Genomic DNA, 26,932 nt, shown 5'->3' on the forward strand with positions numbered 1-26,932 from the left:
ATTGGTTTGATTGTTAAGAATCACACTTTGAAAACATATCAGAAAACTCTTCAGCTGGCCACACACTAAATTTTTATTCTTCTGGAAAAGTGCACTTATCTCTTCATAATTTGTCTCTAAGGATATTCAGTTCCTTAAACTTAGAGGATGCAAATATGAGGCTCTGGCACACAGATAATTTTTTAAAAATATTTTATTTATTTATTGATCGAGAGGTAGAGTTACAGACAGTGAGAGGGAGAAATAGAGAAAAAGGTCTTCCTTCCGTTGGTTCACTCCTCAGTTGGCTGCAAAGGTCAGAGCTGTGCCAGGAGCCAGGAGCTTCTTCTGGATCTCCCACATGGGTGCAGGGGCCCAAGGACTTGGGTCATCTTTTACTGCTTCCCCCGGCCACAGCAGAGAGCTGGATTGGAAGAGGGGCAGCTGGGACTCGAACCAGCGCCCATATGGGATGCTGGCACCACAGGCGGAGGATTAATCTACTGCACCACAGCGCCGGCCCCAACAGAAAATTTTAAAATATGTAATCTTTTTGTTTTCCAGTATTCTTGAAGGGAAATAGAAAATAAAGGATATTAGGTTATCATGTTTTACTATCTCCTGATATTACACAAGTTCACTAACCTACTTAATTTAAAGCTAAGTAAAAAGTCAATTGTAAAGCTGCAAGTTTTCTTAGAAAGATACTTATGCTTCAATTTGAGTTTAGCAAATATCAGGTGGTTTCTCTATAGGCTACTGAGGCTGAACACAGAGGAGTATATTAGTTCACGCCTAGAAATTTCTCTTAAAATAGAATTACATGACATTGACTATAGAACTTACAAAGTGGCTGTGATATGCTACATTTGGTACTACTCAATTCTGCAAAGGTATTTCCCCAGAAAAATGGGAAATGCTTAGGGAGAATCCATAGGGAAACAAAAGTGTGTAAAGGCTTGGGAAATACAGCAAAGTATAAAAGATGGAAAGGAATTAATTACTTCGGAAAGAAAAGGCTGCTTCAGACATCTGGAAGGTTATTGTCGAGACTGCTGCAAGCTGTTCTCTAGTTTCAACAAGGTGGGGAAAAAGAGGACTTCCCACAATGTGGGATTGAACTCGTAGAATTAGATTGGGTTCAGTGCAGAAGTTCTTGACAAAATGAGTTGTTACAGGGAAAATGAGTTGTCTGTGTAGGCAGTGGGCGCTTTCTCCCTGCATTGCTCTACGAGTCTAGTTTTTCCCATGTGTCTTTTTTTTTTTTTTTTTTTTTTGACAGGCAGAGTGGACAGTGAGAGAGAGAGAGAGAGAGACAGAGAGAAAGGTCTTCCTTTGCCATTGGTTCACCCTCCAATGGCTGCTGCGGCCGGCACACCGCGCTGATCTGAAGGCAGGAGCCAGGTGCTTCTCCTGGTCTCCCTTGCGGGTGCAGGGCCCAAGCACTTGGCCTGGAAGAGGGGCAACTGGGACAGAATCTGGCGCCCCGACCGGGACTAGAACCCGGTGTGCCGGCGCCGCAAGGCAGAGGATTAGCCTGTTGGGCCACGGCACCGGCTGCCCATGTGTCTTCTAATAGCTTCAGTGTAGTGTTCCCTGAAAGAGGAGGAATGCTCCGGGTTAGGGCTGGCCATGGAAACGTCAAGCACTCTCATTTGCAGGCCACTCTTCTATCCACACTCGCTCGAAACATTAAGAGAAGCACAGGGTCAAGCAGATCTAATTATCTGCCTTTTGGCAACCGCATTATTACATAACATTGGAACTGGTTGGTGGCATCTGCAGGAAGTGGAGATGAACAGGGCTGGGCTGTTTTGCTCGGTATTCACCCCAGTAACCTTTTTAAGGGAGGAAGGGTGGTCTTGATTATTCCTGTAGTGTGCGTTTAAACATGAGACACATTATTCTGAAAAGGAAGTGAAAGACACGGGGTTAGACAGCTATGAGAATAAGGCATCCCCTGGCACCCTGATAAATACTTCATTCCAGTGGTTTGTTCTTAACGTCCTATGCGGTGGGAAGCTGCTGATCTTTTCGAAGTGGTGTGCTCTGTATTCAAGTCAAGCTTCTTTATGTTTCTTAACTAGGTGACATAGGTTAAAATGAAAACTTTAAAGTTTGGGGAGTTAATAACTACAGAAAGCAGATGCTGTTTCTTGAGCTTAGAGAGAAAAGGAAGATTGCAATATTAAAACTCTGAAACTCAAAAGCACCCCTCTAGGAGGCCGACCTCTGAGCAACACTCAAGGCAGGAAACAATGCTTGTCCTATAGCGTTAGAAACAGTCAAAGAGTTTTCCATTGCTGTTACAGGTGTGCTTTGCTGAGGTGCCCTGCGTGGGAGTCATAGGGCTGGCAGGCAACAACACAAAGGAACCTCACAAATAGCCAACAGGAATGTGTTCCTTCTCCTCACTTTTGGCTCACATCCTCCCTTATAGTGATTCCTCTTGGCAAGTGCAGAAATGTGGTAGATTCTCAGCCCCAGAACTACAAAGCAGACTGTAGTAGGGCAGTGCAAGGGGTGAGGGTTTAAAAGTTGGCACTACTCCCACTGTTCCTTTTCAAACTCACCTCTTCGTCAGCCACACCCCTTCTATTCATATCTTTTCTGCCTCTGTGATTCTAACACTGCCACCTAAGTCTAAAATATCCTGCCCTCCCAATTCTATTCCGGCTTCAAGCCTTAGGCCAAATGCCACTTTTTGTTAAATCTTTCCTGCTTTTCTTAGAATCCAATCTTCTACCTTGGGAACTATATATATATGACCACTCATATTTCACCATTTGCCCTGTCCCACTGGGACAGCCAAATGTTCATATGTCTTCTTTATTACACTGAAATTTTGGGTCCCTGGAGTCTTCTAATATGCAGGAAGTACCGAATATGAATTTAGGTATAAGAAATGTGATCAACCTTTCATTAAAGGATGTAGGTGATTGCCTTTGGTTTGATCACACAAATGTCTCCCGATGCCTTTCCTATGTCTTGGCCTGGAAAATTCTTACCACACTTGCATTAGCTACAGTGCCCTGGCAGGTTTAATTTTACCATGTGACCTTTTACAGACCCAGAAAGGTCACTAGATATGTCAAATAGCCACCACCAACAAAGAAGTAAAATCTGGTCCCTGGTGCTTAAATGACCCCATGCACAGGGCAAATTGGGGTTATTCTGTAGGAAATCAAAGCTATATGCTATACAGCAACATCAGTTTATCTACTATGACAATCCTGCAAGCTAACAGTGTTATATGTAGGTTTTTTTTTTTTTTTACTTGTTCCTTATCTTGCTTTTGCAGCCATTAGCACACAATCAGATCAGCTGTGTTCAAAAGGCCTTGAACCAGTTACTGTAATAATTATGTGAATGACCTTTCCAAACTCATCTGAAATCTAGTGGTGAGGTGGAAAGGAAGAGCACATTCAATTTTCTGCCCTTTTTAGTTCCTGCTTATCTCTCTTTCAGATAGCATTTACAAATCATCTCGTTATACTCTATTAAATATCTATTAGGGAACCAAGACCTTAAGTAATTTTTCTTTATATGTTTGTTGCAAACATAAACAAAACACCAGTTATCAATTCATAACGTCATTTTTACAGTAATTTACATTTTCTTTTCCTCAGTTCTTTGCTGCGCTGTCTCAAATGGCTGCTCTGTGTCCCATTGTAACTGTGAGAATGACACATATTCCTCTGAGACTTTCTACAGTCTGATAATGGCAAACATTCCTGAAAGAAACTGCTCTTTAGTTACAGATTGATGATTTATTAATACTGTTTATTTGGAACTGTCGGTCAATGAGGGAGAGCTGATAGAATTAAAAATGAATTGGAATTGTGTGGTATTTGTCTATCAACCTAAAATCAAATTACTTAATCATCAGATTGACAGAGGATCTGGGGATGAGAGTCAGTCACAGGGTCAGGGAATCAATAAATGCTAAGATCTCACAGGAAAGCGGTACATTGTGGAGTCAAGGAAATTACCCTTGCGAGCTCTTGTTCGCTTTAATATTGCTGAGACCAAGGAGGTATCCTCATTTCTGGTGATACCTAGAGATGATGGATGCTGAAAGAGGTTACATCTTGGAGGTTACATCTCCCGTATCCTGGCACCCAGCTGGAGATGGGAAACTGAGACTCCAAAAGGAAAGGCTAGGCCCGGCCCCACAGGTGTGTGTGTAACAGCACAGGCGAGTGGCTACAGGCTTCTTCCCATGATACACTTTGCATTTTCAGCATTCTTCCCTAGTGCCAACTGTGCAAGGTAGTGTTTTATGTACCCCTTTCCTTGTGCGCTCCGAGGTGGTACTATTTCTAGGGAAACAGCCAGTGTATTATTCTTGGAGTCACAGTTAACTAGCGTTGTATTTCCTGCTTTTGCAGTACCATCTTAGGACCACTTACTTTGCTTCAGCAGAGAAACTGCAGGCCTGTCCAAGGCCAAACAGCCAGCAATCAAGCTAGAGAGGCAGAACCGTGCCTCCTGACTGTAAAACGAATGCTCTTCTCAATTTACCATACTGCTTTTCAGTGGCTCAGAGTAATTTCCACTTTATAGTAGCAAAGTATTTTCTGAACGCGCTTAAGTGTCTCGATGACTGAGAATTAGGAATATCCAGATGCTCAAGTCACCAAGCACATGAATCAATAGCTCACGCCAAAAATGACAGAGATTTTTGAGTAGGTTCCAATGTTTTTAAAATTTTATTCAAGAAATATAAATTTATGTATTTCATATAGACAGACTCAGTAATATAGTGATATTTTTCACCCTGCCCTCCTTCCTGCCCCTTTTCCCACCCTTCTTCCTCCTCCCTCTCCTACTTCCACTCTTAATTTTTACAAAGATCTATTTTCAGTTTACTTTAGGCTCATAATATTAACTCTACACTAAGTAAAGAGTTCAAGTAGTATGAAGAAAATAATACTGTTCCTCAACAGTCGAGACAGGGGCTGTAAACAACCATCAAATAAAAATGTCAATTTCATTCTTATCCATTACATTTTAGGTACTCTATTAGTTACCACAGATCAGGGAAAACACATGGTATTTGTCTTTTGGGGACTGGCTTATTTCACTAAGTACAATGATGTTCAGCTACATCCATTTTATTGCAAAAGACAGGATTTCACTTATTTTTTTTGTTATATATACACTATAGCCTACTACTCAGAACTCAAAAAAAATTCTAGTTCATAAACATACAATGGATTTATTTAAGTTTAATATAAACAACTTTATTTATAATTATATGGAGTTTCCATAGAATTAGCTCTTCTACTGGAATTTAATTAATAGATTAGAAACTATTTGGATAATGAGATTTAGAAAAGGGATATACCATATATATATATATGTATACATATATATATGTATGTATGTATTCAATTATTTCTCATAAGTATTTAACTTTATCCTATCCAACATATCAAAAAGATTCACCAGATTCGTAATTGTGATAACTGAATGAACCATTAGTTGAGCAAGAATAAAAAGCAATTTTAACCAATAAGTTGTCAACAGTCTGGGTATACTTAAAGTCAGACTTCTGCCTAGCACTGAATGGTCCCCATTTCACACTTAGATGCTAACCACCTCTCTTGCACATCGTCTCTAAAAGCTAACATAGCAGTGGATTTCAGCAAATCCTTTATCCAGGCTAACCTGTTTCCTTATTTTGGATTCTCACAGTCTTGGATTTTCATCAGTTTTATGTAGTCCTCACCCACAAATTTCTACTGTATGTTCTCCTAGAAATTTAAATGTCTCTTTCCTCTATTGTTATCTCCTTTAATGGTGATTGAGTGCCCATATTGTTGCTTTGAAAGTAAATTTATCAAACAACAAACTTGCTTGCATCTATTTATTTGAGACTTCATTCTACCTGAAATGTTTGATGATAACACATGATTATTGAATTTATCACAGTACACAGATTACTCTTGAGTGTGATATGTGTTTTACTGAGTCATTGAACTAGGTCAACTTGTCATGTGTTTATTATTGTCATATTGGTATTAGTTGAGCTAGGACAGCAACAAAACTTGCCTACTAGAGGAAGATCAATTTTGAATTTTAATGTACTTTCATACACAATCTTTAGAATGATTCGAGATTATGTAGGAAATTTAGGAACCAAGAATTGGTTACGTGCATGCCATCAGAGTTTTATTCATTTCTAATTTTTATATCAATCATTTCATTAACTTAGAAAATTCAAATATATAGAGATCAAATATGAATAACTAATGTGGTATACCATCATTCACATTTTCCTCTCTCTAACTCTAATCAAGATTTTCACCTCAAATTCCTAGATTTTTTTCACTGACTTATGCCAATCCTTATGTCCTAATCTGTCAACTAGTTGAAACTTCTCAGTATGACTTTTATTTTACTCTATCTACCACAACCATAGTTTAAGTTTACCATTACTGAGCCAGTTTCACTCTTATCATTGCTGCAAGTCAGACTAGGGATATCCTGTTTCAAAAATCATTTTAATGATGTTCCATTTACTTCATTTGTTTCTCCAGCTCATACTTTTTCCAGGTACTTTATCTGTTCCATTGTCTACCATTCCGCAGACTTTACTGCTAGTTTCCCTATCTCTCTGTCAATTCAACCTCATATCTATTTTGGACTTTTAATTTTATTATTGATTACAGCTCCATCTTTTTAACAATATATTGATGTAGTTCAATGTGTGTTCCACTTCTTGGGGACCAGGCTGAGTCTCTGGAATTCCAACCCAAATATAACTCCCCAAGTCTACCCCTCAACTACCTATAAAAGGAGTTTACAGTCACTGAGGTGACCCCCTAGACACTCCATCTATACCTGTTATATCACACACACACACACACACACATACATCTTACATAACTCAGATATCGCTTAATATATAAACTTTTAATTATCTGTGAATCTTCCTTTTCATCATCATCTGTTTGATTACCATGATTTTCTTTTAAATTCATTTCGACTAACTTGGTGAACGATGAGCATTTGCTGATTCAGTTAAATCAACATAACAGGTATTATGTGTGCTCAAAGTGAAGCAGGAACAAAATGAATATATTCAAAGAATCCTAAGCCTAAGATAATGTACTCCTGTGACTAAAGAGTGGCTCTAATTAAAGAATATGTATGACTTTTTCTTCATGGGGACTCATGAAGTAATGTCTGATCTCATCTTTCTAAATTTCAGAAACACAATTTATAGCATAGATATCGGGGTTGATATTTGGATTCTAGCATAACAGTGTTGCCCTACCAAAATCATTCGATAAATCAGGAAAAAACCCTGATAATTTGCTAGCAACCAGGACTGGCAGCCTTTCCAAATAAGTAGGAGCATGACTCACCAGAAAACTAGTAGCCTCTAAGCATCCAGCTAGAGCAATGCGAGTGGGCTTTCCTATGGGCTGTCACTGAAGATTAATGGATTGCCCTTCTCATCTCAGACGATTTCTGAATATAGAGTATACATCCATAAGATTAAACACATCTCTTCTCTGGGTAATTTAGAGATAAACTAATTTTATTATTATTCTTTACTTTTCAATACACTTTAGTTATAAAAATAGATTTCTTAAACTTGTTATTTATTTTATTTATTTGAAAGGCAGAGAGAGAGAAAAAAAAAAGGCGCGAGGGAAGGTGAAAAGGAGGAAGGGAAAGGAAGGAATGAATATCTCCCATTCCTTTCAACAACCAGGAATAGGTTAAGCCAAAGCCAGGAGTCAATCTAAGTGTCCCACTTGGATGACAGGGACCTAACCACTTGAACCATCACTTACTATCTCCCAGGATGTAAATTAACAGTAATTCTGGAATAGTAAGTGTATCTGGGACTCAAACCCAGTCACTCAGATGTGGGACACATGACCTAAGTGGTGTCTTAACCACTGTGCCAAACGCCAGCCCCAAATTACAAAAGTAATTGCTCCAAAGGTTTTACAATAGTAAAGCCTTTAGTATTATGCAATCTAAGGATCCCGAATCACATTTTCCAAAAACAGTTTTTTAAGTTGGTTATGTCCTTTGGATTTCTGCAGTGACAACAAAATCTCTTTACCCACATATTTATGTCGTAATCTAAAATGTGGTATCAGAAGTTTCTCTAAAAATAACTAAACCTATCCTTTCTATGTGAGGTCTTGTTCTTCCTAATTCAGAACTTATTCCAAAATTCAGAGAATGCATCATATGCCTTTACAACTTCTTGCCTTTAGTTGTTATAGGAAAAATTTTCTCTTATATGTCTGATGCCTTTGACATTCAGGACAGAGAAACTCACATGTAAAGTTTATATGTTCACGCTCATGTTCTCACCAAGTGAGTTTCAAGAGATATAATTCCATCTTTTCCATTGGAATGGTTCTCTCAGCATCATACAACTTGGAAAAAAAATGCCATAAATATAGGAAGGAGGGAGTGATATCAGAGGGAAAGGCTATTATCTGAATTGCATTTTTCAGAATCACCTATCTATGTCTGTGTCTTACAGCTAACATCAATTGGCTTTTTATCTCTGTAATCTGATATTTCCCACATGAACTACACTTAATACCTTGGGATTTCATATTCTATGTTTTAAGTCTATACTACAGTTTAAACATGCAATACATTGCTTCTCGGCCTTTTGGCTATGATCAAGTGTAGTATCTGTTCTTATCAGTTTAACATGCAATAAATAAATGTATATGTTTATGTACAATATATACAAAGTGGTTGTAAATTGTTATAATTCATTCAGTGTTGCCTTAAATAACACATTTCATGACCCTTAATTACATCTAAGCATGTTTATTTCATATGACAGTAGGTAGAAGTTTTCATTATTTTTTATTTGACATGTCTTATGCTCATTGTCCCTAACTACATGCTTGATTTTTGATGGCAGTATCATATGTGCATGGCAGAATGTGCTATACCTAAGATTTAAAATATTCTTGTGCACCTGAAACAAATGTGCGTATCTGTGTGAGAGCATGTGTGTTTGAATAAATCCACAAAAAGATCTCAAGGCAGAATATAAGACATAAACTCAACATCTGTCATTCTGGTTTTACTTTCTTCTTTTTTTATTTTCAGTTTAATATAACAGCACCTACCATTTGTGACCCATCATTGTTTTCGTTGGTAGTTATATGGGGTAGAGTGGATTTCATGTCAAATGTTTATAATGATTTTAGGTTGAAAAATGATTCTGGATAACAGCCAGTAAATACAAAAATGGCATTCATCTGGGGCATCTGTCCGACGCTGCTTTATTGTACAAAGGCAAATGATAAGTACTTTGGGTCATTTCTATTCCCTACTTTTCTTTTGGGAATTGAATCAATCTACATTACAACTTTTAGAATGTCTTATTTATGGCCATTTTCTCAAAGGAAGGCACATTATGAAATCAGGTCACTTGTTTTATACATCCCAACAGAGAAATGCAGCCTTCTCAACATTTCTGAAAGAGCAGCACACGTCAGTGTCTCCTACAAACACAGAGGGAAAGAGCATCTTCCTGTTCTCTCTTCATGTAATTCCATTACATTTAGCCACATTCGGTTCAAAGGAAGCACAGAGGAAAGACCCCAGGAATACTTTTTTCTTTAAGTTTCTGAAATCCAGACATATATTGCAATTGAAGGTATATGATAGTAATTGTCAGTGTTTTCTCTCTCAATGATCTTAATGAGGTGTCTTGTAATCACTGGTATCTTGGATATAATGAAATACAGTAGTAAAAGCTAAAGTGACATATATTAAACCCTAACTCAGTTATGAAATCAATCAGAACCTGATTGATGAAATGGTTTTCTTCTACTTATATACTGTTTAATTTTTTAAAAATCGAAATTAGCAGGCCAGCGCCGTGGCTCACTTGGCTAATCCTCCGCCTGCAGCGGCAGCACCCTGGGTTCTAGTCCCAGTTGCTGCGCCAGATTCTGTCCCGGTTGCTCCTCTTCCAGTCCAGCTCTCTGCTGTGGCCTGGGAGGGCAGAGGAGGATGGCCCAAGTGCTTGGGTCCCTGCACCCACATGGGAGACCAGGAGGAAGCACCCAGCTCCTGGCTTTGGATCGGCGCAGCGCCGGCCATAGTGGCCATTAGGGGAGTGAACTAACAGGAGGAAGACCTTTTTCTCTGTCTCTCTTTCACTGTCTATAACTCTCTCTCTCTCTCTCTCTCTCACTGTCTAACTCTGCCTGGCAAAAAATAAAAAAATAAAAATTAAAAATTAAAAATCTAAGCAAAACAAAAGATCTTTCCAATGGCACATAAAACTTTCAGAAAAATGATTCTTCATTGTATATTTTTATCTTTTGAAATCAATAAAAGTTATTGTTGCATTAACAACCTCAGTAACCCCTAGCTGCACTATCTGTGAGATTTCACTCACAAACTCATCTTAAAAGAAGAGACTGAAATGTAAAGGAAGTTGATCCAGGAGGATCTCTGCCTATCATCTTCATCCTCATCTTAAGTCTATAGGCATTGTTGGCATATGTCACAAATAACTTAATTTTCTTCTAGAAATGGTATAGCTTTATCTTTTACACTTAAGTCTATGATTCATTTTGAGTTAGTTTTCATGTGACACATGTATGGTTCATAAAACATTTCTTGCAAATATTTAATTCATCCAACACTCCTGGTTGAAAAGTATAACTTTCTATAATACATTGGTTTTACACCTTTATCAGAAATCAAATACTGACAGTTTGCGGATTCAAAAGTCTTCCACAGCCTAAGCAGCTCATGTCAAGAGCCTCAGGTGATCACTAATGTCAGATAAAGAATGTTAACTATTAAATTAACAAGAGTCACTGTGAACTAACTTCCGATGCAGGACCTTTGTCCTCAAAGAGTTGTATTATAATTATGTCTAGGTGTTTGCAAAAGATGTATCATTCTTGGGGGCTTCTTTAAAGATAATTAAGTTTCTAAAAAAATTGAAGTGAACTTAAAGATGCAATGACTTTGAACAGCCATTTTCTCGACTGTTTAGGAACAGTTTTGTCTTTTGTGTGTGTGTGTGTGTGCAAATTATTGAACTCTTTATTTGGCATAGAGTTGGTTTTCTGTGTATGAAATAATTAATTGAAAATGGATCTTGGTGGAGAATGAGACTATGGACAGGAGAGAGAGGAGGAAGAGGGGTGGGAGAGTGGGTGGGAGGGCAGGTATGGTGGGAAGAATCACTATATTCCTAGAGTTGTATTTATGAAATGCATGAAGTTTGTGTTTCTTAAATAATAAGTTTATTTTGGAGAAAAATAAATAAAAAATCAGTTGAATATGTATGTATTGGATTACTCCTGAACTCTATTTCATCAACATATTCTTCTACATGAAGGAAATGTAACACTCTTGATTACTGCAACTTTATTACAAGGCATAATGTCAGCCAGCATCAGTCACCCAATGCTTTATTTTAAGGTTGTTTTGGGTAGTTGAGGTTCTGCGTATTCCCATACAACTTTCATTATTAGTTTAAAAATTTCTAGGAAAAATTAGTCTAATAGGATTTAGTTTTGGGTTGTGTTGAATGTGCAGATTAAGAATTGAGTTCTTAAAAGCACTGAATATCTCTAATCTATTAGGCATAGTGTATCACTCCTTTTATTTACATCCTCTTTAAATTCTCTCGGTAATTTAGTATTCAAAAAGTATAGCCTTACAAAACTTTCATCTGATTTATTCCAAAAGTATTTCATATTTTATGCTATTTCAAATGAAATTTTTATTTTAATATTGATTGTTATCTGTGTAGAGAAATAGATTTTATTATGTTTATTAACCTTTCATCCTGCAACATCATTATTGTGGATGTCACAGGATTTTCTACATAAAAATGTGCAAACTATGAAGAGATAGTTGTACTTCTCCTAACCTGAATATTTTTCTTGCTTTGTTCTACTAATTGTAACCCCCAGTATGATGCTGAATAGATGTAGTGAGAGCACACATCTCTTCCTTGTTCCTAGTTGTTAATCATTCTTTCATCATTAAGTAGGAAGATAATAGTAAATTTTAGTATGTTTGCTCTTTATTATGTTGAAGTTTTTCTCTAGTTGTCTGATAGATTTGTTTTAAATCAGGAGTAAATATTGGATTTTCTTAAATGCTTTCTCTGAAACTAAAATTTTTAACAAATATGTAATTCCTTTAGTCTACAAATAAGATGAATTACTTTTTTTGAGTAAGAACTCAACTTTGCATTCCTGGAATAAATATCACTTGATAGTAATGTATTATCCTATATATAGTTGGATTTGATTTATTGAATTTGAGAGTTTACATGTATGAATTCTATCTGTACTGTCTTCTTGCAAGGTTTTTGTCTGATTTTGGTGTTAAAACAATGTTGAGCTCATAGAATGAAGAGTGAAGTATTTCTATATTTTCAGTTTTATGGAAGTGCTTGTGTAAATATGTATTTTTTTTCTTCAGTAAGTGTGTAGAATTCCTTTTTAAACCATTTGTACCAAAAAGTTTTGTGCACATATAAGAGGGAAGGCTTTAATTAGAAGTTCAATGTCTTTAATAGACATAGGCCTAATCAGATTATATCTTTATGTATAATCCCTGGTATCTTATGTATTACTATGAATATTTTAATTCCTGCCAACTTATTAAATTTATTGCAGTTGCTCATATTCCCTTATTATCATTTTAATGCCTATAATATCTACAGTACTGTTCCCTCTCTTGTTCTTGGAATGAGAACTTTGTATTTTTCAACTTTTCTGGGGAAAGGGTTCTTTGTGAGTCAGGGTTCAGATCTATCCAATTTACTAATCTTAGCTAAGTAACAGCTTTTTCAATTTCCTAATTTGTTTCCTAATTCATTGATTTCCACTCTGATCTTTATTGTTTCCTTGCTTCTTCTATGGATTTATTCACTCTTCTTCTACCTTCTGCAATGCTTAATCTGAGTCATTGACTTGAGACTTTTCTGATTTAAGCATTTGCTGGTATGTTTCCAACCAGATTGTTTTGCTACTCTCTGAAACATTTAACTGGTATTTTGTCATTTTTAATTTGTTTTTGTGCTTTATTGTATGTGTTTGTGAGGTACAACATGATGGTGGTTACACACACACACACACACACTGTGTGGTGATCAAATTTACATATCTATCACATCATGTTATTACTATCCTTTTGTAGTGAGAACATTTAAAAGCTGGTATTTCCAAGTATACAGTGCCTTATTAACTATCATCACCATGCTGTATGAGAGATCTCCAGAATTAACTCTAAAACTTTGTACCTTTTGACTAGTATCGTCACATACCATCTCCTTCAGCCTGTGGTAATCTAATCAATGTTGTGCTCTTTAGTTTCACACATATACCATTTCTAGATTTTGTATATAAATGAAATCAGGGGATAGTTGCCTATCTGTGCCTGACTTATTTCATTTAATTCAATGTCCTCCAAGTTCATCCATGCTGTTACAATTAACAGGTTCTTTCTTTTGTAAGGCCTAGTTGATGCAAATCCACCCTAACCATCTATCACAAAAAGGATATGAATAAAGCCATCTCTGTATGGGATACAATATATTTTATGTCTTTATTTAAGAAATTATGAAAGGAAACTCTGGCCAGAGAAGAGTAATATGGTGGCTCTTGAACTAGATCCTTCCTCAGGAAGTGCTGACAGTAGAAATAGAAAAAAAAAAAAAAAGCAATTTCTAATTACATCTACAAACATTTCTCACCCAAATTCTGTCTTATAAATTCACAAGGACCTATAATTTTTTAATAGTTGAACAGGTGTATTTTCAGCATCAAATGACAGGACAAAAACAAGGGTTTGGAAATCTGCGGTACCTAATAAGAAATATCTCAGTCGATTATCTGCTATATAACATCAAATGAGTAACCTTTGAAACTTATTTTCACATCTGTAAAGTAGTAGTAGTCTTCACGAGACTCAGTATATAAAAACCTATCACTTACATGTTAATTTTCTTTCCCATCCTTGTTTTCTGGAATATTTGTGGAGCACTGTTTACTTTCTGAAACTTTTGCCTGTGCTTAATGTTCTGTTTCTTTCTGCAATATCCTCTAAGACAATGTCCATTTTCCAAATTTTCCCTAAGCCATGAATTTTAGAAATGTATGAACTTTATTTTCTCTACTACCATTCAGCTTTCCATGGTTTCATCTAAAAATATATGATAGAAAATTCACTCTGGTTTCTGCTTTTAATATATACTGCCATGAGTCTTAGTAATCAAAAAAAAAAAATCTGAACTTGTAAAATTATGAAATATTTGGACTGTTTTTAATTTTATTCTTCCAAACATCCTTTCAGGTTAAATCCTTCTGTATTCCCTGTGAATTCAAAGACTATTTTCTAGAGCAGATTTTATATATTAAGTCAAGGGTGACATTTTACTTTTGCTTCTGTTAATATTTAAAATATTTTAAATGATTATTTTGGCATCAAATTTGACATACCAATCTTAGCAAATGCCAAGAGGCCAAGAATATTTCAAAACCTAAAGGCTAAAGGTCAAATATTTAGGAAAAATATTTATATAGATGAAATAGGTAAATATCGCTGTAGCATACATTTTTCAGGCTTTGACCAGAGCAGCAAGAACTGTATGATGTGAATGAAAAAACAAAATTGCGTGAATTGGTAACTAAGAAATATTCTGGCTTTAATTACAATGTGAACTAGACTCTTAAAAAAGGCTCAGTGATTTTAAATCACAAGGTAATAATGACCACACAAAAATGCCTAAATAGAATGCAGATAGCAATATAACTCACATGACACCAAAAAACAATGGTGATCTCTCTGTCTCAAACATGGATTCACTGTGGAGTTATCCCTCCTGATGTGAAGTGATTAATGAGTTATTTGTGTCCCTTGGCTTTTTAAAAGTTTAGTTAAAATATTCTTTAATTTTAAATATGTAAAATGTAGGAATGATTCCTCACAGCCCTTTTACTCTCTTTATCCATAATGACTAACTTAATCTATTAATAAATGTTCAACACTTACTTGAATCTTTTGTTTAAAAAATTAGTCTTAAGGCTCATTGTGTACACTACTTTAATAGAAATTCTTTCAAAGATAGTGTTCCATAAAAACTGCTGTGATATACTTTGTAATCACAGAAGTGAGTGTAGAGAGGGAAAAAAAATAAAACGTGAATTTTTAGCAATATAATCCAATTGTCATGCTTGGTATGCTTCTTGTGCTTTCTATCGAATAGTAAATAATGTGATTGTCAGAGAAAACAGAATTCATTATCTTAAAAGTTAAGTGAGGGGGCGGGCTCTGTGGCATAGGAGGTTAAGCCTCGCCTACAGTGCCAGCACCCTGTATTGTGTCGGCTTGAGTCCAGCTTCCTGTTAGTGTCAACTCTGGGAGAAATTAGTGATGGCGCAATGTGTTTCCTGTCACACACAGGGGAGACAATTAGAATCCCCAGTTCCTGGATTCCTCCTTAACCTCAACTGTGCCAATCATTAGGGGAATTAACTAGAATATCAGGACTATCAGAGTACTTTCTCCTCTGTCACTCCCACAAATAAATTAAGGAAAAAAAAAAAAAAAGTAAGACAGGGCTGTCTATGTCTTTAGCAGCACTGCTGACCAAATCAATTACTGCACGACTTCGCCACGCACACTTATGATGATATTCATTTGTCTCTGTTGCTTTTAAATCTTGTTTTAAAGATGCATTTATTTGAAAGTCAGAGTTACAGAAAGAAAGAGTCTTCTATCAGCTGGTTCACTCTCCCAAATTGTCGCCAACGGCCAGAGCTGGGCCAATCTGAAGCCAGGAGCCAGGAGCTTCCTCCAAGTCGCCAACATGGCTGCAGGGGCCCAAGCACTTGGGCTATTTTCTCCTGCCTTCCCAGGTGCATTAGGGAGCTGGACCAGAAGTGGAGTGTCCAAGCCAGCCAGGACCCCAACTGGCCCCCATGAGGGATGCTGGTGATACAGGCGGCAGCTTTACTACTACACCATAGTGCGGACCCTGGTTGTTAAATCTTGCTTCTGCTTTCTTATTACTGTTCACATTCATGGAAAAAGAAATTCACAAATAGCTTTTTGTTTCTTAAGATTTATTTATTTATTCAAAAGTTACAGAGAGAGGAGAGACAGAGAGAGAGGTCTTCCATCCAATGGTTCACTCCCCAGATATCCGCAATGGCTGGAGCTGCACCAATCTAAAAGCCAGGAGCAAGGATCTTCTTCTGGGTCTCCCACATGGGTGCAGGGGCCCAAGCACTTGGGGCATCTTCTACTGCTTTCCCAGGCCATAGCAGAGAGCCAGATCAGAATTGGAGCAGCTGGGACTAGAACCAGCACCTATATGGGATGCTGCCGCTTCAGGCCAGGGCATTAACCATTGTGCCACAGTGCCAGCCCCCACGAGTAGCTTTTCTAAAAGGGGAATATCTTTTCCTAGGATTCCTGTATGATATGTGAGTATTAATGAGTATAATTTGTTTCTCACTTTCATTTATAAATATGAAATTTTTTAAAGATTTATTTATGTACTTGAAAGAGTTACGTGGAGAGAGAGGTCTTCCATCCATTGGTTCACTTCCCACTTGGGCACAATGGCCAGAACTGCGTCAATCTGAAGCCAGGAACTTCTTCCGGGTCTCCCACTTGGGTGCAGGCACCCAAGGACTTGGGCCATCTTCTACTGCTTTCCCAGACCATAGCAGAAAGCTGGACTGGAAGTGGAGCAGCCGAAATTCAAACCTGCGCCCATAATAGCATGCTGGCACTGCAGGTGGCGGCTTTACCTGCTATGCCACACTGCCAGCCCTGAATATGAACTTTCAATTAATGAATATTTTTAATTATAGAGAGCAGGCATCTCCATCTGCTAGGTCACTCCCCCAAGTCCCTTCAATGACCAGAGCCAAGCACAGGGTCAAAGTTGGCAGCTGGAAACACGATCTGGGTTTTCCTTGTAGATAGCAGGAATGCAACTGCTTGAACTATGGAACTATGGCTGTTACTTCCCAGGGTCTGAAATGGCAGGAACAGAGAGTCAGGAGCCAGAGCTGGGAATCAAACCCAGGTCCCAGTCTTTGGACTGCAACTGTCCTCACAGGCTCAATGCTTTCTCACTTAATGAATATTTACAGTGGGCTTCTGTGTTCAGTCCCAGTATTTCGATAGCACAGTACAGGTTTTTCAAATCTTACCTAAACTTTCAGAAGTTTAATAAGATTTCCATTATTTTGCAACATTTTATTTTTTTTTTTTGACAAAGAGCTTTGCTTTAGTAAAACTGTGCAAATAAGAACAGTTCAAAGTTAAATGGGGGGGGGGGGGGCAGCGCTGTGGTGCAGCAGGTTAACGCCCTGGCCTGAAGTGCTGGCATCCCATATTGGCGCTAGTTTGAAACCCGGCTGCCCCTCTTCCAGTCCAGCTCTCTGCTATGGCCTGGGAAAGCAATAGAAGATAGCCCAAGTCATTGAGCCCCTACACTAGCCTGGGAGACCGGGAAGAAGCTCCTGGCTCCTGGCTTCGGATCGGCGCAGCTCCAGCTGTTGCGGCCAGATGGAGAGTGAACCATTCCATGGAAGACCTCTCTCTTTCTGCCTCTCCTCTCTCTGTGTAACTCTGACTTTCAAATAAATAAATGCTGTAATTACCATTTTAAAAAAAAGTTAAATAGGGAATTAATATGGAAATTGGATAGTTAAAAGCTTTGTGGCCATTCTGCTTGGCAGACTTTTTTTTGTAAATTTTAATCTGACATTTTCACTCTCTGCAAAGAATTTATGTGTTGTGAAAGTAATTAATTGCAATAACCCCAAGTTACAAACTATAAACATCAAATTTGGGAAGAGTACTGGGAAATAAATCTAAGGAAAAAACAAGAGGTCACAACATGCAGAAGAAGAAATAAAATAAGTGAGATTAAATTATTTTATTCAGAGAAATATCCATATGTAGAATCACATTAAATTGAAATATCAATTATAAAGTTTTCTGATGTGATTTCCCTGTTGACAATTGCTGTTACTTGAAACCCTTTTGAACCTTCAGCCATAACTATATCCCCTAGTTCATGATTTCTAATTCTCCCTGTCTTGACCTCTTTAAACTCCCTCTTATATTTTTACCTCCATGCCACAATGTTCTTTTATTTTACCCATTCTTCAAATCTTCACTGAATCTGGTCATTCACTGTCTGTGTCTCTACTCATGCTGCTCCTACAGGATTGTTCCACTCACCTTAGTTAGGCCTTCATACTGCACGTCGTGGTGCTGTATCCTCCTTGTGGCTCTTTGCAACAACACCTCCACCTACTTCAGCAGGAAATCCAAATGTTACTTTCCAAAGAGTTGAGTGTATTGGCCAAAAGATTGCTTTACCATCTGGTTCCAAATCTATAAACCTCACACCTTTCCCAAACATCTGTTTAACTCTTCTTAGAACAATAAAAGAGGCATCTATTGCAAAGCTACTGCAAATCTATCTACATTCTGTATCTTAGCTGCTTCCTTAAAGAGCATGCTCACTTGTGTGTTAGCCTGTACAAAATTTCTTTCTCATCTGCATTGATTCAGCATCACATTTCTCCAGTCTTAGAGGAGTTGACACTCAAATCCTTAACTTCTCTGTGCCTGAAATCTAAGCTAGATGAAATGGTAATTCCTATACCATTGGTGAGTTATAAAAATAATTTCAATAACTTAATATATATAAAGTACTTAGAGCACAATTAATATTCCCTATTCTCTTATTATCTTCTAGTTATACACACAAAGGCTGAAATTAACATTGCCACTTTTTCATTGTTAATGTTCCATTCAGCAGCAAGTACTGTTAGTTCTGCTTCTTAAATATCTACAATAATTTAAATATATAATTTATATATTAATATATTATATATTATAAATATCCACCTCTTTTTAAAAAAGATTATTTATTTATTTGAGAGAGTTGCAGAGAGGGAGAGACAGAAAGATCTCCTATCTTGGTTCACTCTCCAGATGGCCACAATGGCCAGGGTTGGGCTTCTTCCAGGTCTTCCCCGTGAGTGGTAGGGACTATCTTTCACTGCATTTCACAAGCCATTAGCAAGGAGCTGGATCAGAAGTGGAGTAGGGGCCAGAGCTGTGGCGGCCAGTACTGTTGCATAGTGGGTAATGCTGCTTCCTGAAGTGCTGGCATCCCATACTGGCGCCGTTAGAGTCTGGTGCTCCACTTCCAGTATAACTCCCTGCTATGCCCTGGGAAAGCAGTAGAAGATGGTCCAAGGCCTTGGGCCCCTGCCCCCCCATGGGAGACCCAGAAGAAGCTCCTGGCTTCACACGGGCATAGCTCCAGCCGTTGCGGCCATTTGGGGAGTGAACCAGTGGATGGAAGACTCTCTCTCTGCCTCTCTAACTCTGACATTCAAGTAAAATAAATAAATCTTTAAAATAAAAAGTGGAGCAGCTGGGACTTGAACCAGTGCCCACATGGGATGCCAGCATCACAGGAGGCACCTGCTATGCCTCAGCTCTCGCCCCACTAACCACTTCTTATTCCCACCCAGCACTTTTGCCTAGATAAATCATACATATATTTCTTCATCATCCTCCTAGTTTTCTCCTGGCCTTGAATTTTGATTTTCAGGGCATTCTCTGGTTGAATACACAAGGACTGGCAAACTATAAACCATGATACTGATGCTTGCTTTCATGAACAAAGTTTTATTGGAACACAGCCATGCCCATTCATATATGTATTACCCATGGCTGCAACTATGTTGAGTAATGCAACAGAGACCATCTGGCCAGCAAGCCTAAAATGTTTACTATTTCTCAAAGAAAACATTTCCTAATCCCTTTCCTACACTCAAACATGAGCATTACTACCCTTCCTAAAACACCTCAGAGGTTTTTGGTTACAATCAGGAGCAGTCAAAACTCCAAAATGATTTTCATAGCATTTCATACTCCCCACTGCCTCCCTTTTCAGCCTCATCACTAACCCACTGCTAACCAAGCATCACCCATGCTGAACTTCTTTCAATTCCTTAAATATAATGTTTTTGCCCACCCCTTCAGGAATCAGCATTTGTTATTGACTCTTCCTAAAATATTCCTCTTTCTCTTCCTTGCCTAGGGAATGCTTACTAATTACTCGAGTCTGAACAAAAACATGATCTGACCCTCACCATACTAGATTGGCTGCTTCTATTTCAGAGCTGTCTTGAAATCATGCCTCATGCTCTCTTCATCCTTACTTAGCTAACTATATGAATTCTAGGTGGATCACGTATACCACAGTGATCTCAAGATCTATCACAGACTTGCACATACCATCTATGTATGTTAAATACAACTGTTGAGTGGATGCATGACTACGGCATAGTACCAGATACTTCCCACAGCTACCTGCACATTTAGTCGTCGTCTTTGGCAGGGGTGGGTTTGGAATAAGTTTCTCTTGAGTTCTCTACCGTTTTTCTGAATTTGAGGTTTATAGGATTGGAGGATAAGTACCTGGGCTGAACTATATGCAGGGAAGGAAAGCATCCAGTTTCCTATCACTGAAACACAGGCTGTCTCAGAACTGACTGCTTACACAGCCATAGTACAGTTTTTAAATGAAAGGAAAAATTTTAAAAATCTTTAAAGAAAAAAAAACACACTGGTAAAAACAAAAAGGCTATATCAGATCATAATCTCAGAGACCACCAAGATCCTCTACAGAAATTAGACTCTGTGACCAAGATAATTGAAAGTAATGGTACATATTCTGAGCTGTGACTCAAATCCTACTTAGAACTAATACCATTGGAGAACTGTGAGTTTACACGTGATTATACATTGTAAGGCAAGAATCATTAAGCCGAGAGATCTGAAGCTTATGAGGAAACCCACGTTAGATGCAGTTAATTTCCTCTCCCTATAGGCTGATTACTCAATCATTTGGAGGCTGTGATAGTGATCGTTTGCCTCAACGTAGAGATCCTATGCACACCCCATTCACAAACTCAAGCAACAGCCCTCACTTCCTCTGAAAGTTTCCACACTTTTACAAAGGAAACTTTTTGGCTTCATTTTTTCAAATTATATAGAGATAATGTGATCACCACATTAGTGGTCTTTTTGTTTATTTGTCCTGGGATACAGTACTTATAAAAGTAAAAACAAAAAACAAACCAAAAAAACCCCTTTGACTCAATAACTTTTTTTATGATAGTTTTTTTTTTTATGTGCTTTCTTAGAGAAAAGTTGTAAAACTTGGTTCTTTCAGTTTCTACCAAAGATATACAATGCTTCCCTTTTTTGTGCAAGTCACAAAGGAGCTATAACTGTATATATTTTCACATCAGATGTAAAATTCATATCTCACTTGTGACTTATGCAAGGAAAACAGGAAGCTCCATTAGACAGACCTACAATTTGTGAATCAGGATTTGCAGTTGGGGACTACTTTCCTTTGCAATCATTAAATCTTTAAAGCGCAGTATCTCTTCTGCCTTGACAGAGTCTACACATTACTTCATCATATGTATTAAAAGAATATTTAAGAAATATCTTTAGTGCCTTCAACAACGATCAAAGTTCATCTAACACTCTCCTTACTTTCCAGAACTACAATGGAGACAATTTTTATCCTGTCACTTTGATGGTGCCTAACAAAAAGCTTGTGTCAGAATTTCAGTGTGACTTCACATAGTCCTCTACTGTTATTAGCAGATATTTTGGAGCCAAATGAATAGTGCCATCCTCAGTATAACATTAGCTTTACAAATAATCTCCTTTATCCTCCTGAAGTTGTATTACTTATTGTGCATGAAAAATGTATGGCTTAACAGATACAATTTCAACAAAATTAGTAAAACAGACAAAAAAGTAACTGGTTTGCCTTATCAGCAAAAGTGACATTTCTACTCATTTTGGAACAAAATCTGTCCTCTTTTTGAGAATTCCATTTTGAGATTATTATTATGGAGAAGTTTTAGATAGCATTATATATTACGTAGGTTAAAAGCTTGCTGTGCTCAGATGTTTTTAAATCCTAAGTGCCTACAAAAGTATGAGTGATACAACTCTGGTTACAAAGGAATCTTAAGATGTCATGGACAATGTAAATGAATACAGGGTATCTGATGTCTGTTAGATGCTAGCACCGCCAGCCCACCCATGTTCACTATAACCTATAACATTTCATCGTAATTTGTATAAGTAAGTCTTCCAACTGAGTTTTCATCCATTTTTAACATGTTCATATTCCAAAGCTTCTAAAAATTCCGACAAAAAATTTGTATATTGTTCTTGAGGCTTAAAAAAAAAGGAAAAAGCATTAACACTGTCATCATTTGGAGATTCTTTGTTTGGAAGGCAGAGAATGCACTCTAGACTTGCCAGTGCTTTCCCTTAGTGCACAAAACTATGTCAAGTTCCCGCAGTGTATCATGCTATCTCGTTCGCTTCTGTGTGTTCAACTACATGGATTTTTCTGGTAAGAACACACTTTTGTTGCCTGGATACATTTCCCTCCTCCTTCCTCTCAGGTGTGATCTTCTCTGTAGTGAGTTCTCTAATCTTGTAATCTGACATGACGTAGGTCTCTTAACAGCCTCTCGTTTTTTGAATCATTTTGGTTGCTTGCTTGTCAAACTATAAATTCCTTGAAGGACTATGTCATTCATTTTATTGATCTTCAATTCTAATATGGGTCTGGCATATAGTGAGGACATTTGAAAATTTTATCGAGGGGTTAATGAACATAATGACACTACTCACCCTTCCACTTTACCATAATCTCCCTTATGACTGATATAATATATTAATATATATATATAGTTTTTTTTTTTGCTTGCTAAACCCTTATCTTCCTGTTCCATCAAAGGACAGTTTGTTTTTTTTTTTTCCCCACCAACTACCAAATATGCTTTCCCATACCAACTGCTAGCTCACATTCTGGATCTTATCTTGACCCTACACCCAGTCTTGTCTTCTATATTACATTTTTTTCCTTTCTGATTTATACTAGATTCCTTTATGTGAGAGACTAAGCAAGGAGATGCAAAGGAATTAATATTTTATTACAGTTAAATGGCTCAGATAAAAGCCAGAAAGTCAATGGGAAATACAAGTGAAGTCAATATATTAAGCATTTCTGCAAGACAACAGAATATTAATGTTTTTACAATTTCAGATTAACATGTAATACTTGCATATTTAATGGGGTGCAGTGCAACTTTTCAGCTCATATACATACCTTCAACCTACCAAAATAGGCCAACTAGTCTTCCATTTCCACATATTTTCTTTGTGTTGGGAGCCTACCAGCTCCTCTCTTCTAGTTGTATATCCAGGATATTTTACGTCAGTTATCCTTCTGTGCTCCAAACACCAAAATCTGTCATATTTACCATACTGTGTTTTAGTAACTATTGGCCAAACTTCTCCCCCTCTCCCATCCCCAGCTTCTAGGAATCACTGTGAAAATTAACTATGTATGTGGCTTCAGAATTTATTTTCCACATAAAAGAAACATGCAATCTCTCGGTGTCTAGTTTATTTCACTTAACATTATGAACTCCAGTCCCTTCATTTTTTTTTAATGGAAGAAAAAGACTTCATTGGGCATGTATACTGTATTTTCTTTATCCTTTCATCCATTGATGGATACCTGGGTGGATATCTTGGCTATTGTGAGAACTGCTTTAATGAACATGGGCATGCAGGTATCTTTTTTTCATATGCTGATTTGATTTCCTTAGGCTTTATACACAGAAGAGAGCAGAGTCAGATATCTATTTCTAGATTTTTGAGGAATTTCCATACTGTTCTTTATGACACCAGTATTGTGTAAGAGTTTCCTATTCTCCACATCCTTTATGAGCATTTGTTATTGTCTTTTTTATTAACATTTATTAAAGGCAGAGTGCTAGGTTCAAGGGTGGTAGGAGATCAATCTTATACCCTCTGGTTCACACCCCAAATGTACACAGCAGCCCTGAATAAGCCAGGTCAAAGCCAGAGGCCTGAAACTCCATTCAGGTCTCTCAGGTGGGTGGCAAGGACTCACGTACTTGGCCTCCTCAGGTGCAGCACAGGCAGGAGGGGAACCAACTACTCTGAGATGGGAGTGTCCCAAGTAGCACAGTAACCTGATGTGCCATAGAGCACCATCTTTTATATTTATACCTATATATACATATATGTATATATATAATTAGCCAATCTAGCAGATGCGAGATGATACCCCACTGTTGTTTTTGCATTCCCTGATTACTAGTAATATTGAGATTTTATTCGTGTATTTGTTTGCTGTTTCCATTTCCTTTTCTGAGAAACATCTATGTAGATCCGTTGCCCAGTTTTTAGATTGGATTGGCTCTTATTTTGTTGTTAAACTTTAATATCCAGAAAATCTAAGGAATTCAATCATTTGTGAAATTGTTTACATATATTTTGTCCCATTCTTAAGGTTGCCTAATTACTTTGCTGTACAGAATCATCTTAGCTTCATATTATCTCATTTGTCTATTTTTGTTTTTGTTGCCTTCACCAATTGCTTCAACTATTTTACATTTAAATGATTAATTGGTTTTCAGTTTGAGGGTGGGGAGGGGAATCTTGTTTGAATCTTTTGCACGTGGATAGCCAGATTTTCATCTTTTTCTTCATGGTATGGTTTTAGCTCCTTCATTAAAGGTGATTGTAGATCTGTGGTATCATTTCTGGGGTTTTGTGTCTATTTTCCTTCCAACACTATGCTGTTTTCATTGAAATAGCTCTATAGTATGACTAGAAATCTTGTATTGTGATACCTCCATGTTTGTTCTTAAAGTTTGCCTTGGTTATTTGGGACCTTTTACATTCCAGCATGAATTTCAGAAATTTTTTTCCTAGTTCTGTCAATAATGTTAATAGTATTTTAATGAGGATTATATTAAATCTGTAAATTACTATGGCCATTTTATCAATATTAATCCTTCCATTCCAGCAATATGGGATGTCTTTCCTTTTTGTGGCCTGTTAACATCTTTCATCTCCTTAGTTAACTTTATTCCAAGATGTGTTATATTTTCATAGTTACTGTGAATGGCACTGTTTTTATCATTTCTTTCTCAGCTTGCTGTTGGTACATGTAAATGTCACCAATTTCTCAGTGTTGATTTTGTATCCTGGATCCTTTCTGAATTTATCAGTTCTGATAGTCTTTTGGTGAAGTTCTTTGGTTTCTCTATGTAGAGTATCATGCCATATGCAAACAGGGACAGTTTAATTCTTTCCTGTTGTATGTCTCTTTTTCTGCACTTGCCTAATGACTCTTGGCAAACTTCCAGTAGTATGTTGAAAAAGAGTGTGAAGAACAGATATCCTCATTGGTTCAAGATCCTAGATCTTCTGAAAATGCTCTAAGTTGTTTTTTTTTTTTTTCCCCCATTTAACATCACATTGACTGCGAGCTGTCATGACAGCAGCAATTTTAACAGGTCACAATTATCTGAGGCTGTGTTCTTGATATAAAATTAAGGACCACCTATATAATTCATTTCTGGGACCCTAAAACATACACTCAGGTGGTAATGATCTAAAGATTACAGACAGAACAGGAAAAAAAAAGCACATGAGAAGTGATTAGTAATTTTGACTGAAATTTATAGATTTAAGAAAATGATATCAAGAAGAAATTATTGTCATATAAAATATTTTTTACAGTGGGACTTCCCTAGTACATTGTTATTTATGACTAAATACGCTCATAGAATACAGAAATGAAGAGCCAGTGTAGAGTGTGTCAATCTCTTCCAAAATGACACTGAAAAACCATTGGACAGTGGGAAAATCTGAACACCTAAATAATTTTACTTATCAACTTATTCTGTTAAGATAGTAATTTACTAAAGATGATATACCATCATACAAATACTGAATTTATCCTGATATGATAAAATAAACATAAAAGAAATCTGGATCTTCAAATTAGCTTTATTTATACTTGTAAATTTATATTTAAACAATTTCTATTTGGAAAAAGATAATGATTACCACTGGTAATAACTTAAGTGAGGAAAGAATACATCAAATACTCTTGTCTAGGGGCCAGTGTTGTGTTGCAACAGGGTAAGCCACCACATGCAATGTTAGCATTGCAGATTTGAACACCAATATGAATCCTGGTTGCTCTGCTACTTGTCCAAGTTCCCTGAGTACTTGGTCCCCTTCGTCTACCTGGGAGACCCAGGTGGGTTCCTTGGATTCAGCCTGGCCCATTCTTGACTTTTGCAGTCATTTGGGGAGTGAACCAGTGGATGGAAGACTTTTCTCCCTTGGCATCCCTATCACTCCTACTTTCAAATAAATTTTTTTAAGATTTTTTTAAGATTTTTAAGATTTATTTATTTATTTGAAAGAGTTACAGAGTGAGAGAAGGAGAGGCAGAGAGAGAGAGAGGTCTCCCACATGGGTGCAGGGGCCCAAAGACCTGGGCCATCCTCCACTGCATTCCCAGGCCACAGCAGAGAGCTGGATTGGAAGTGGAGTTGCCAGGACTCAAACTGGTGCCCACATTGGATGCCGGCACTGCAGGTGGCAGCTTTACCCACTATGCCACAGTGTTGGCCCCTCAAATAAATATTTAAAACTATGATTGAAATTGTTAGTACATTTACAATTTTTAAAAAACAGTTTTTATCTACACAAACTTTAATATTAAACACAAAAAAAAAATGTGTAAGCCCAGCCACCAACTACTGACTCAAAGAACATCAATAGCAACAACTCTGAAGCTCTCTGTATGATCTTTCCCAACCCCATCTGCCTGTCTTGTCCCTAGAGGAAATCAACAACCTGAAATAAGTATAAATCAACCTGGTGATTCATTTTAAAAAGTTTATTTATGATACATGGGCATATATTTGCAAATATTTGTACCTGAATTTTTAACATTACTAAGATAGTATACCATATATAG

The 26,932-nt window shown here is 37.2% G+C and overlaps 1 protein-coding gene and 1 pseudogene across 1 annotated transcript in view; both read left to right on the forward strand.

Moving 5' to 3' along the window:
- The window catches only part of CNTN5 (contactin 5), a 549,774-nt gene that overhangs the window by 214,491 nt on the left and 308,351 nt on the right, over positions 1–26,932 (forward strand). The window lies entirely within an intron of this gene.
- LOC133765009 (U2 spliceosomal RNA) lies at positions 8,620–8,715 on the forward strand (annotated as a pseudogene).

This window comes from Lepus europaeus, chromosome 7 (assembly GCF_033115175.1).
Source record: "Lepus europaeus isolate LE1 chromosome 7, mLepTim1.pri, whole genome shotgun sequence".
NCBI lineage: Eukaryota > Metazoa > Chordata > Mammalia > Lagomorpha > Leporidae > Lepus > Lepus europaeus.